This window comes from Mustelus asterias, chromosome 23 (assembly GCF_964213995.1).
Source record: "Mustelus asterias chromosome 23, sMusAst1.hap1.1, whole genome shotgun sequence".
Taxonomy (NCBI): Eukaryota; Metazoa; Chordata; class Chondrichthyes; order Carcharhiniformes; family Triakidae; genus Mustelus; species Mustelus asterias.
In genome coordinates, this window is record NC_135823.1 from 61,856,825 (window position 1) to 61,868,801 (window position 11,977).

The 11,977-nt window shown below is 46.5% G+C and overlaps 1 long non-coding RNA gene across 1 annotated transcript in view; it reads left to right on the forward strand.

Annotated features, from left to right (window-relative positions):
* Positions 1-7,513, forward strand: part of LOC144510400 (uncharacterized) — a 104,285-nt gene extending 96,772 nt beyond the window's left edge. The window contains exon 3 of the long non-coding RNA XR_013500630.1: positions 7,372-7,513. This is a non-coding gene — a long non-coding RNA (uncharacterized LOC144510400). The remainder of the gene's footprint in view (positions 1-7,371) is intronic.
* The last annotated feature ends 4,464 nt before the right edge of the window (positions 7,514-11,977 follow it).

Below are 11,977 nucleotides of genomic sequence, written 5' to 3' on the forward strand. Positions count from 1 at the left end.
CCCTGTTGCCATAACCCCATGTATTTACCCTGGCAAGGCCCCCTGCCAGTTATGGGCAATTTAGCATGGCCAATCCAGCTGACCCGCACATTTTTCGACTGGATAGTTATGTTGTGGACATTGGATAAAGTTATGGATATTCTATCAAATTTGAATGCCCTTCAGTTTAATTAACTTGTCTCCTATTGTCTGCAAAGTGTGAAGTTGAGTATTCTCTTTCCCCAAATGGAATAGAATCCCTACAGTGCAAAAGGAGGCCATTCAGCCCATCAAGTCTGCACCAACAACAATCCCACCCAGGCCCTATCCCTGTAATCCCACATATTTACCCTGCTCATCCCCCTGATACCAAGGGACAATTTAGCATGGCCAATCCACCTAATCCGCACATCTTTGGAGAGTGGGAAGAAACCGGAGCACCTGGAGGAAACCCATGCAGACACGGAGAGAACATGCAAACTCCACACTGGCAGTAACCTGAGACTGGAATTGAACCCGGGTCACTGGCGCTGTGAGGCAGCGCTGCTAACCACTGTGACACCGTGCCACCCATAATTAAAGTGGATTGTAGGTCAAATTAAGCTTTGAAGATTGAGATCGATGAATTTTTGTTGGAGATGTATTATTAAGGGATCTGGAGCCAAAGAGGGTAAACACCACCATGGCACTGACCAATTATGCTGTAATTGCATAGCACAACAGGCCCGAAGGGCTGAGTGGCCTCCTTTAGTTCCTACATTCCTATTTTATTTTTAAGTTGAACTGAAAAATCTAAGTATTTTAGTTTTGAATTTTATAACCAGTCACAAAACACATCAGGACCTAAAATAAAGCATTTTAATACATAATCCGTGTGGTAGAGACCTGAAGATAATCACATTTGTAAGACATTTTACTGTTTATGTAATGTCTTATTTTTAAAAATATGCATGTATATAGAATCAGATAATCACTGGAGTGCAGAAAAGGCCATTTGGCCCATCAAGCCTGTACCAACTTTCCAACAGAGCATCTTACCCGGGCCTCTTCCCCGTCCTGTCCACATAACCCCACACATTTATCATGGCTAATCCACCCAACATGCATATCTTTGGACTGTGGGAGGATACCGGAGCACCCGAAGGAAACCCACACAGACACAAATCGAACCCGGGTACTTGGCGCTATGAGGCAGCAGTGCTAACAACTGTGCCATCATCTGCATTTATCACCAGCATTTCTCACCATTTCAAGATATCCCATTCACCTGTTGTTGGAAGCGTGGCTGAAAATGTGAGCATAGAAAGATCCCGCAAAGGCCAAAAGGTCTGATAATCTGTTTTAGTGATGTTATTGTCCAAAATAGTGACATGGAGCTCCCCCATCCCCTCCTCTGCAGCTCTGGATCTTTCACACGCATTGAGAGGGTGGACAGAATCTCAGTTTCATTTGAGAAACTGCACCTCCAACAGTGCAGCACTCCTTCCATTCTGCACAGATGTGTCAGCCTGGAGCAGGTCTAAGCCCCTGGGATAGGATTTGAGTCCACAAACCCCTTTAGGGTAAGACAGTTAAGTTTAAAGTTTATTTATTAGTGTCACAAGTAGGCTTAACACTGCAATTACAGAACCCCGACAGTGCAGAAGGAGATCATTCGGCCCATCGAGTCTCCACCGACCACCCAGGCCCTAATCCCACAGCCCCACATATTTACCCTGCTAATCCCTTGCCACTAGGGCCAATCCATCTAACCTGCACATCTTTGGAGTGTGGGAGGAAACCGGAGCACCCGGAGGAAACCTACGCAGACACGGGGAGAACGTGCAAACTCCACACAGACAGTGACCCAAGCCGGGAATCGAACCCGGGTCCCTGGCGCTGTGAGGCTGCAGTGCTAACCACTCTGACCACTCAACCACAGCTGACACTTCACCACAGAAGCAAAACGTCTGTAATTAACAAGCAGCACCTCCACAATGTTTAGGCTGCAGCCTTGAAGTCGCTCCCGTGGTTCCATTATATCGACAATGTGCACAGCTTGACTCTCTTAGTGTCTTTGGATTAGTTATTCAATTATTCACATCAGTGTTTCTACAACTCGAGGGAAGGTGTGCCTGGAAGGGATAGAGTAAAGAATAGTAATTCATGGTGTCATAATTCCGACTTATTTGTCAACCAGCTGCCCTTGTGGATAACAGCTTACTAACAAAGCATGTTTTGCACAGTAATTGCATGGATAAGCAGTGCTCCATTGGCAGGAAACACTGCGTCCCCTTTGATGGTGAGATGTGGGCTCCACCCATGTGCAATTATCCTTGGGCATTTGGCGACTGGATGGCACAGTGGTTCGCACTGCTGCCTCACAGCGCCAGGGACCCAGGTTCGATTCCTGGCTTGGGTCACTGTCTGTACGGAGTCTGCATGTTCTCCCCGTCTCTGCGTGGGTTTCCTCCCACAGTCTGAAAGACGTGCTGGTTAGGTGCATTGGCCATGCTAAATTCTCCCCCATGTGCCCGAACAGGCGTCGGAGTGTGGCGATGAGGGGATTTTCACAGTTACTTCGTTGCAGTGTTAATGTAATCCTACTTGTGACACGAAGGGCCTGATTTTACCATTTTGAGTCTAAGTGCCGAATCTGGGCGTCAAATAGATCCGAGCCTGGAATCCTCTTTCCAGCGCACCCATACGCGTTTTGCCGGCTCCAGTCCGATTCACTCTGTGGGCGGGGCTTAGCGCTGCCGGAACGATCGGAGCTCTGAACTGTGCATGCGCAGTTTGAAAAGAAATCCGAAGCAGCGCGCCCGGGCGGGGAGAAAAAAGCAGAGAGAGCGGCTCTCTGACCCAGATCATCGGGGGAGGGGGAGGGGTGGGGGGGGGGGCGGTGGGAGGAGGAGAGGGGGTGTGACGGGTCCATCTGGCTCACCAAGTCAGTTACAATACTGCGTTCAGCATCTACTGAACCATCTTGGATACAAAGGATAATGGCATTAGGGTTCTGCATGTAAGCCTTGCTTATGCTAAAAATTATATCCTTGGTGTCGGCAGCCATTCCTGATGTTACAGTACTGATAGCACCAGGAAGATCGACCAGTACCATTCATTATCCTTTGTATCCAAGATGGTTCAGTAGATGCTGAACGCAGTATTGTAACTGACTTGGTGAGCCAGATGGACCCACAAGGCAGAAGGACCATCTTTGTGTTGACAAAAGTGGATCTAGCTGAGGAACATACAGCTTATCTTGCTAACGGAAGGGTGGTGGAGGGAGACCAGCGATCAGGTAGGTTGGGAGTGTGCTCTGCCAAGGGGGGCCTGCCTCCCAGGAGGGTCTGATCCGGGGGACGAGGGGGGGGGGGGGGGTCCGCGAAGGATGGTCGAGGAGGTTCCCCTGCAGAATAGAAATCCGCTTCGGACTTTTATTCAGCAGGTCGCTAAAAGTGCGGATTCGGAACGGGCCAGAAGACTGTAAAGTGGGATGTGGCGGTAGGGTTGGGCACGCGGTTCATTAAGTCAATTTAAATGCATGCTAATGCATTTAAATCGTCGGGCCGCCCGATTTGGGCACGGGCCGGACCCGCGCCCAAATCGGGTGTCGGTAAAGCCGCGATCTGCTCGGAATCGGGTGCAGATCGCGGTATAGGCCCGATGCCCAACTTTACCGCGATTTTGCATCTGTTTACGGGCGCAAAGGTTTGGTAAAATCGGGCCCTAATAAATAAACTTTGAAACCTGATGACACTGCACCCATTTCTCACCCACAACACGGTGGATGCGCAACTTCATGGAGCAAGAGAGCACAGACAGCCACATTGGTAAAGGTAGATAAAGAGGTCTCATAGGCCTGTGCCTTAAAGAGGTGTTGAACTCTTTCCATTTAAAAATTAATAGGCCTCACACTTGATTGAAGCCTCCTTTGCAAATCCGGGCTGTTGTAATGAAGGTGACCCAGCTGTGTTTGGGAAAACGTGGTCTACATTTCAGTAAGCCTCCCCATCTCATTAGACGGGTTTCACCATCAGACTTTTCTACTTCCTTTCTGGGCGGCACAGTGGCACAGTGGTTAGCACTGCTGCCTCACAGCACCAGGGACTTGGGTTCAATTCCAGCCTTGGGTGACTGTGTGGAGTTTGCATGTTGCATGATAGCAAAAGTTTCTACAAATATTTACAGAGAGCAAAAGTTGTTTCCTCAGAGGGAACTCTTCAAAAATGCAGATATGAAAATGCAACAAAACTTACTCCAACTTATAAATCAAAGAAAGGGTTTAATAAAGAAACATCATTACTCCAAACTTGGCGCCTCGCCCTGGTGCACTCCAAGCTCCCTACAATTCTACATGGTTTGTTACTTATAGTGAATCAGCTGGTCAGCTGACTATTACATCACTCTGTAATTGGTTCCATAGTTTACTTGGTCAGCTGACTCTTACATCTTGTTCCCATTGGTCACTTTACAATCAATACAAAGTTGCCACTGGTTACACTCTAACAAAAGTTTCTACAAATATATAAAATGAAAAAGAGTGGCTAAAGTAAACATTGGTCCTTTAGAGGATGAGAAGGGGGATGTATTAACTGGAAATGAGGAAATGGCTGAGGCATTCAACAGATATTTTGTGTCGGTCTTCACAGTGGAAGACACAAATAACATGACAAAAATTGATGACAAGAAGGCTATGGCAGGTGAGGACCCAGAAACTATCATCACGAAAGAGATAGTGTTGGGCAAGTTAATGGGGCTAAATTACTCAGTTAATGGTGGGGCGTTGGGGAGAGTTACAGAACAAAGAGATCTAGGGGTACATGTTCATAGCTCCTTGAAAGTGGAGTCACAGGTGGACAGAGTGGTGAAGAAGGCATTCGGCATGCTTGGTTTCATCGGTCAGAACATTGAATACAGGAGTTAGGACGTCTTGTTGAAGTTGTACAAGACATTGGTAAGGCCACACTTGGAATACTGTGTGCAATTCTGGTCACTCTATTATAGAAAGGATATTATTAAACTAGAAAGAGTGCAGAAAAGATTTACTAGGATGCTACCGGGAATTGTTGGAATGAGTTATAAGGAGAGGCTGGATAGACTGGGACTTTTTTCTCTGGCGCGTAGGAGGCTGAGGGGTGATCTTATAGAGGTCTATAAAATAATGAGGGGCATAGATCAGCTAGATAGTCAATATCTTTTCCCAAAGGTAGGGGAGTCTAAACTGGAGGGCATAGGTTTAAGGTGAGAGGGGAGAGATACAAAAGTGTCCAGAGGGGCAATTTTTTCACACAGAGGGTGGTGAGTGTCTGGAACAAGCTGCCAGAGGTAGTAGTAGAGGCGAGTACAATTTTGTCTTTTAAAAAGCATTTAGATAGTTACATGGGTATGATGGGTTTAGAGAGATATGGGCCAAATGCGGGCAACTGGGATTAGCTTAGGGGGTTTTTAAAAAAAAGAGCGGCATGGACAAGTTGGACCGAAGGGCCTGTTTCCATGCTGTAAACCTCTCTGACTCTATGACTCTAAGATAAACAAGTCTCCTGGTCCTGATGAAATGCATCCAGGATACTAAAAGAGATGGCAGGGAAAATAGCAAATGCACTAGTGGTAATTTATCAAAATTCGCTGGACTCCGGAGTGGTTCCCGCAGATTGGAAAACAGCAAACGTGACGCCATTGTTTAAAAAATTGCAGCATGCTGCTGTGCAGAGGGACCTGGGTGTCCTTGTGCAAGAATCACAAAAGGTTGTTTTGCAGGTGCAGCAGGTAACTAAGAAGGCAAATGGATTTTTGTCCTTCATTGCTAGAGGGATGGAGTTTAAAAACAGCGAGGTTATGTTGCAGCTGTATAAGGTGCTGGTGAGGCCACACCTGGAGTACTGTGTACAGTTTTGGTTTCCTTACTTGAGAAAGGATATACTGGCACTGGAGGGGGCACAGAGGAGATTCACCAGGTTGATTCCGGAGTTGAGAGGGTTGGCTTATGAGGAGAGACTGAGTGGACTGGGGCTATACTCATTGGAATTCAGAAGAATGAGGGGAGATCTCATAGAAACGCATAAGATTATGAAGGGACTAGATAAGATAGAAGCAGGGAAGTTGTTTCCACTGGCGGGTGAAACCAGAACGAGGGGGCATGACCTCAAAATAAGGGGGAGCAGGTTTAGGACTGAGTTGAGGAGGAACTTCTTCACCCAAAGGGTTGTGAATCTGTGGAATTCCCTGTCCAGTGAAACAGTTGAGGCTACCTCATTGAATGTTTTTAAGGCAAGGATAGATTAATTTTTGAACAGTAAAGAAAATAAGGGTTACGGTGAGCGGGCGGGTAAGTGGAGCTGAGTCCACGAAAAGATCAGCCATGATCTTATTGAATGGCGGAGCAGGCCCGAGGGGCCGGATGGCCTACTCCTGCTCCTAGTTCTTATGTTCTTATTGTGTCTGCGGGGTTTTCTTCGGGTGCTCCGGTTTCCTCCCACAGTCCATAGATGTGCGATTTAGGTTGATTGGCCATGCTAAATTGCCCCTTTGTGTCAGGGGGATTAGCAGGGTAAATACATGTGGTTACGCAGATCGGGCCTGGGTGGGATTGTTGTCGGTGCAAACTCGATGGGCCAAATGGCCTCCTTGTGCTCTGTCGGGATTCAAGAATTCATAGAGAATCATAGAAACCCTACAGTGCAGAAGGAGGCATTTGGCCCATTGAGCCTACGCTGACAACAATCCCACCCAGGCCCTATCCCCGTAACCCCACATATTTACCCCACTAATCCTTCTAACCTACACATCCCAGGACACTAAGGGGCAATTTAGCATGGCCAATGCACCTAACTTGGCCATCTTTGGACTGTGGGAGGAAACCGGAGCAAACCCACACAGACACAGGGAGAATGTGCAAACTCCACACAGTCAGTGACCCAAGCTGGGAATCGAACCCAGGCCCCTGGAGCAGTGAAGCAGCAGTGCTAACCACTGTGCCAGCGTGCCTTCTGGACTCAACACTAAGTTCAACAATTTTGGAATGTGAATTTTCCCCTCCATCTTAACCTCCCCTTTTTATTTTTTGTTTTATGGTTCCCTTGTCTGGCTCCGACACAATTCCACCCCTTCCTCTTCATGGCCAACTTAATGTTCAGTTTTGCTTTCACTGACCTTTGTTATCCTATTAACACATTCTGCTATCTTACCTTTATATCACTATTAGCATTTCTTTAGTCCTTAATGTTCCCATTAGCATATCTTTCTTTTATGTCTATGACATCTCTGTCAATCTCCCCTCAGCTCTGACCTATCCCTGACCTTCCATTCTGCTCCCACCCACCAACTATATAACCCATCACATTTCTATCTCTCTTCAGTTCTATGGAAGAGTCAGATGGACTTGAAACATTAACTCTGTTCCTCTCTCCACAGATGCTGCCAGAATTGCTGCGTTTATCCAACATTTTCCATAGTTATCCCAGAATGGAAGTCCAACTTACTCAGCCTCTTCTTATCGGACAACCCTCCCATGCGAAGGAAAGGTCCAGTGATTCTTCGCTGTACCACCTCTAAAGCAAGTATTTCTTTTCAATTCAGATGGTAAACATGCACTCCATTTTATATGGTAGGACTGGGTGGTGTTGTAACCAGGATACAATCATAGAATCATAGAAACCTTGTAATGCAGAAGGAGGCTGTTCGGCCCATCAAGTCTGCACCAACAAGAATCCAAACTAGGTCCTATCCACATAACCTCACATATTTACCACACTAATCCCTCTCACCTTTGCATCCCGGACACTAAGGGGCAATTGAGTATGGCCAATGCACCTAACCTGCACATCTTTGGGGTGTGGGAGGAAACCAGAGCACCCAGAGGAAACCCACGCAAACACGGGGAGAATGTCCAAACTTCACACAGGCAGTGACCTGAGGCCAGAATTGAACCTGGGTCCCTGGCGCTGTGAGGCAGCAGTGCTGCAGGTGTAAATAATGAGGGAATCATTTGGGCGACTTGGCAGTGTTGCAAAATTCAAAGTTCTTGATTTCAGAATCTCAGTGGCTCGGAAATGAAAACGGAAGAGATATTGAGTTGGTAAGGATTGTATTCGCTGGAGTTCAGAAGAATGAAGGGGAATCTCAAGGAAAAATATAAAATTCTAATAGGATTAGACAGGGCAGATGCAGGAAGGATGTTCCCGAAGGTGGCAGTGTCCAGAACCAGGGGTCACAGTCTGAGGATACAGATTTATGATTTCTATGATTTAGGACAAAGATGAGGAGACATTTCTTCACCCAGAGAGTGGGCAGCCTGTGGAATTAATTACCACAGGAAGTAGTTGAGGCCAAAACAGTGAATGTTTTCAAGGAGCAGTTAGATGGAGCACTTGGGGCGATGGGTATCAAAGGATATGGGGGGAAAGCGGGATCAGGCTATTGAGTTGGACGATTAGCCATGATCAGAATGAATGGTGGAGTTGGGCCACATGGCCTCTCTCCTGCTTCTATTTCCCATGTTTCTACAAAACAGCCAGAAAGACAGAGCAAAAGTAAATAAAGAGGTTCAAGTGAAAAGTCTGCACGAGCTTTCAAAACCTCATCTGGAAATGATTGCATGTAACTCAAAAACAGCAAATGGCCATCCATAGTTGGCAGTCATTTTCAAAATCCATCAAGATCTTGGAACATTGGCAAGTCTGGCATTTATTGTCTAAAAGCAAATTACTGCGGATGCTGGAATCTGAATCGAGCTTTTACTTCTTTATTGCCTTTCTTTATTTTCCTTTTCCCTCTCCCTCACTCTTTCCCCCCTATTTTATTCCCCCTTTCCTTGCCTTTTCTTCCCCTTTGCTTCCCCTTTCCCCCATTTTCTCTCTCTCCCAACCCGTCTCCCCCCCTCCCCCCACACCTTCATCTGTCACAGTTTACCCTCTGATTTCAGCTTCTCTGCCGTTTGGCCCTTTATTCTCTCTATGGACTGCCATTAGCAGCCTTTCCCCTGGTTTTTGTGGCTATGACTCATCTTTCATTCCCTCACCCTGCAGTATAAATATCTCCCACTTTCTCTGCCTTTTAGCTTTGACAAAGGGTCATCTGGACTCGAAACATCAGATGCTGCCAGACCTGCTTAGATTTTCCAGCATTTTCCCTTTTGGCATTTATTGTCCATCCCATGTTGCCCTTGAGAAGTTAAAGACAGACCTCTTCCTGTACAGAGTGCTGGCTGCTCAGCACAATTACTCTCTCCTCCTGTCACCCTCTAGCACACATCATTATGTAGATATATTCTAATAGCAATACTTTATGTGGGAAGAACTCCTTCATGAGCAATTCTTATGATTTAAAAGACCCTAAATTAAATAAACTTGGATAGTTTTAATCCAACTCAGAACAGTAAAAACAAATCAGTGTATGTGTGTAAATATAATTCACAGTCAGATGGGGCACTGGACTAGCTGTGCTATGTTCTGCATTCCAACCCCTGTGGTGCCATTGATGAAATGGAGGGAATGTCAAGGGCAGAATTTTCCCGTCCCGCCGGCCACGGGAATTGTAACGGGCGGGACACATAGAAACATAGAAGATAGGAGCAGGAGGAGGGCATTCGGCCCATCGACCCTGCTCCGCCATTCATCATGATCATTGCTGATCGTCCAACTCAATAGCCTAATCCTGCTTTCTCCCCATAACCTTCGATCCCATTCGCCCGAAGTGCTATATCCAGCCGCCTCTTGAAGAAATTCAATGTTTTGGCATCAATTACTTCCTGTGGTAATTAATTCCACAGGCTCACCACTCTTTGGGTGAAGAAATGTCTCCTCACCTCCGTCCTAAATGGTCTCCCCGAATCCTTAGACTGTGACCCCTGATTCTGGATTCCCCCCACCATCGGGAACATCCTCCCTGCATCTACCCTGTCTAGTCCTGTTAGAATTTTATAAGTCTCTGTGAGATCCCCCCTCATTCGTCTGAACTCCAGCGAAAACAATCCTAATCGAGTCAATCTCTGCTCATACATCAGTCCCGCAATCCCCAGAATCAGCCTGGTAAACCTTCACTGCGCTCCCTCGAGAGCAAGAACATTCTTCCTCAGAAAAGGAGACCAAAACTGCACACAATACTCTGGGACCATGTAAAGGTCCGTTGACCTCAGGTGGGATTTTCCGTCCTTGGGGCGAGCGCGGTCAGAAAATCCCGCCTCAGGAATTCTGACTGCACTGGTGATTATAAATCACCTGCTTCATTTGTTGTGATCTAGGTTGAATACAATTGCAAACCCTTCCACTGACAGCTATGCCGCAGTTGGGCGCTCTTACCATTAGGTCGGATGGTCATAAGTTCAAGCTCCACTCCAGAGAGTTAAGCACAAAATCTAGGCTGACGCTCCAGTGCAGTACGGAAGGAGTGCTGCCTTGCCAGAGATGCGTTGTTCTGGTAAGATGTTAGAATGAGGACCCGGCAGCACATTCAGGTCCCACGGCATGAGTTTGAAATTGATTAGGGGAGTTATCCCTTGTGTCCTATAATCAGCCCTCTATCACCAAAACAATTCGTTGGTTGTTGCTTATGGGAGCTTGCTGTGCACAAATTGGTTGCTGCGGCGCCGACATTAAAACAGTGATTACATTTTGAGTTGAGGTCATCAAAGATGCAATACAAATGCAAGTCTTTCTTTTCCCCTGTTTTGCAGTGTCACACAGCAAAGCTTACTTACTCTGCAGGGGAAGCAGTGGCGTAGAGGTATTGTCACTGGACTAGTAATCCAGAGACCCAGGGTAATGCTCTGGGGACCTGGGTTCAAATCCCACCACGGCAGATGGTGAAAGTTGAATGCAATAAAGCTCTGGAATTAAAAGTCTAATGATGATCACGAAACGGTTGTTGATTGTTGTAAAAACCCATCTTGTTCACTGATGTCCTTTAGGGAAGGAAATCTGCCGTCCTTACCTGGTCTGGCCTACATGTGACTCCAGAGCCACAGCATCCCCACAGGGATGGGTAATAAATGCTTGGCCCAGCCAGCGACACCCACATCCCATGAACGAATAAAAATTTAAAAAAGCATTTAATATGATACATCACCAATGATGCGCAGACAAGAGCTTAGGTTGCGAACTCTAGTTAACCATATTCCTGGAGGGATCTGTGCTAGGACCCCAACTGTTCAACATTGTATATTAATGGTTTGGAAGAGGGAACTGAATGTATTATCTCCAAATTGATGATACAACGTAGGGTGGGAGGGTGAGCTGTGAGGAGGATGCAGAGATTCTTCAGCGTGATTTGGACAGGCTGAGTGAGTGGACATCTGCATGGCAGATGCAGTATAATGTGGATAAATGTGAGGTTATGCACTGTGGTAGCAATAATAGGAAGACAGATTATTGCTTGAATGGGTGTAAATTGAGAGAGGTGGATACTCAACGAGACCTTGGAGTCCTCGTTTATCAGTCGCTGAAAGTAAGCGTGCAGGTACAGTAGGCAGTAAAGAAGGCAAGTGGTATGTTGGCCTTCATAGCAAGAGGATTTGAGTATAGGGATTGGGATGTTTTGCTGCAGTTGTATAGGCTGTTCACGAGGCCACATCTGGAGTACTGTACGCAGTTTGGGTGTCCTTATCTGAGGATGGATGTCCTTGCTATAGAGGGAGTACAGCGAAGGTTTACCAGGCTGATTCCTGGGATGGCAGGTCTGTCATATAAGCAAAGACTGAGTCGGTTTGGATTATATTCACTAGAGTTTAGAAGCGTGAGAGGGGATCTCATAGGAACTTATTAAATTCTAACAGGGTTAGACAGGGTCGATTCAGAAAGAATGTTCCCGATGGTGGGGGAGTCCAGAACTAGGGGTCATAGTTTGAGGATAAGGGGTAAACCTTTTAGAACTGAGGTGAGGAGAAATTTCTTCATCCAGAGAATGGTAAATGTGTGGAATTCACTACCACAGAATGTAGTTGAGGCCAAACCGTTGTCTGATTTCAAGAAAAAAGCTCTTGGGGCTAAAGGGATCAAGGGGTATGGGGGGGGAAGGAGAGGAA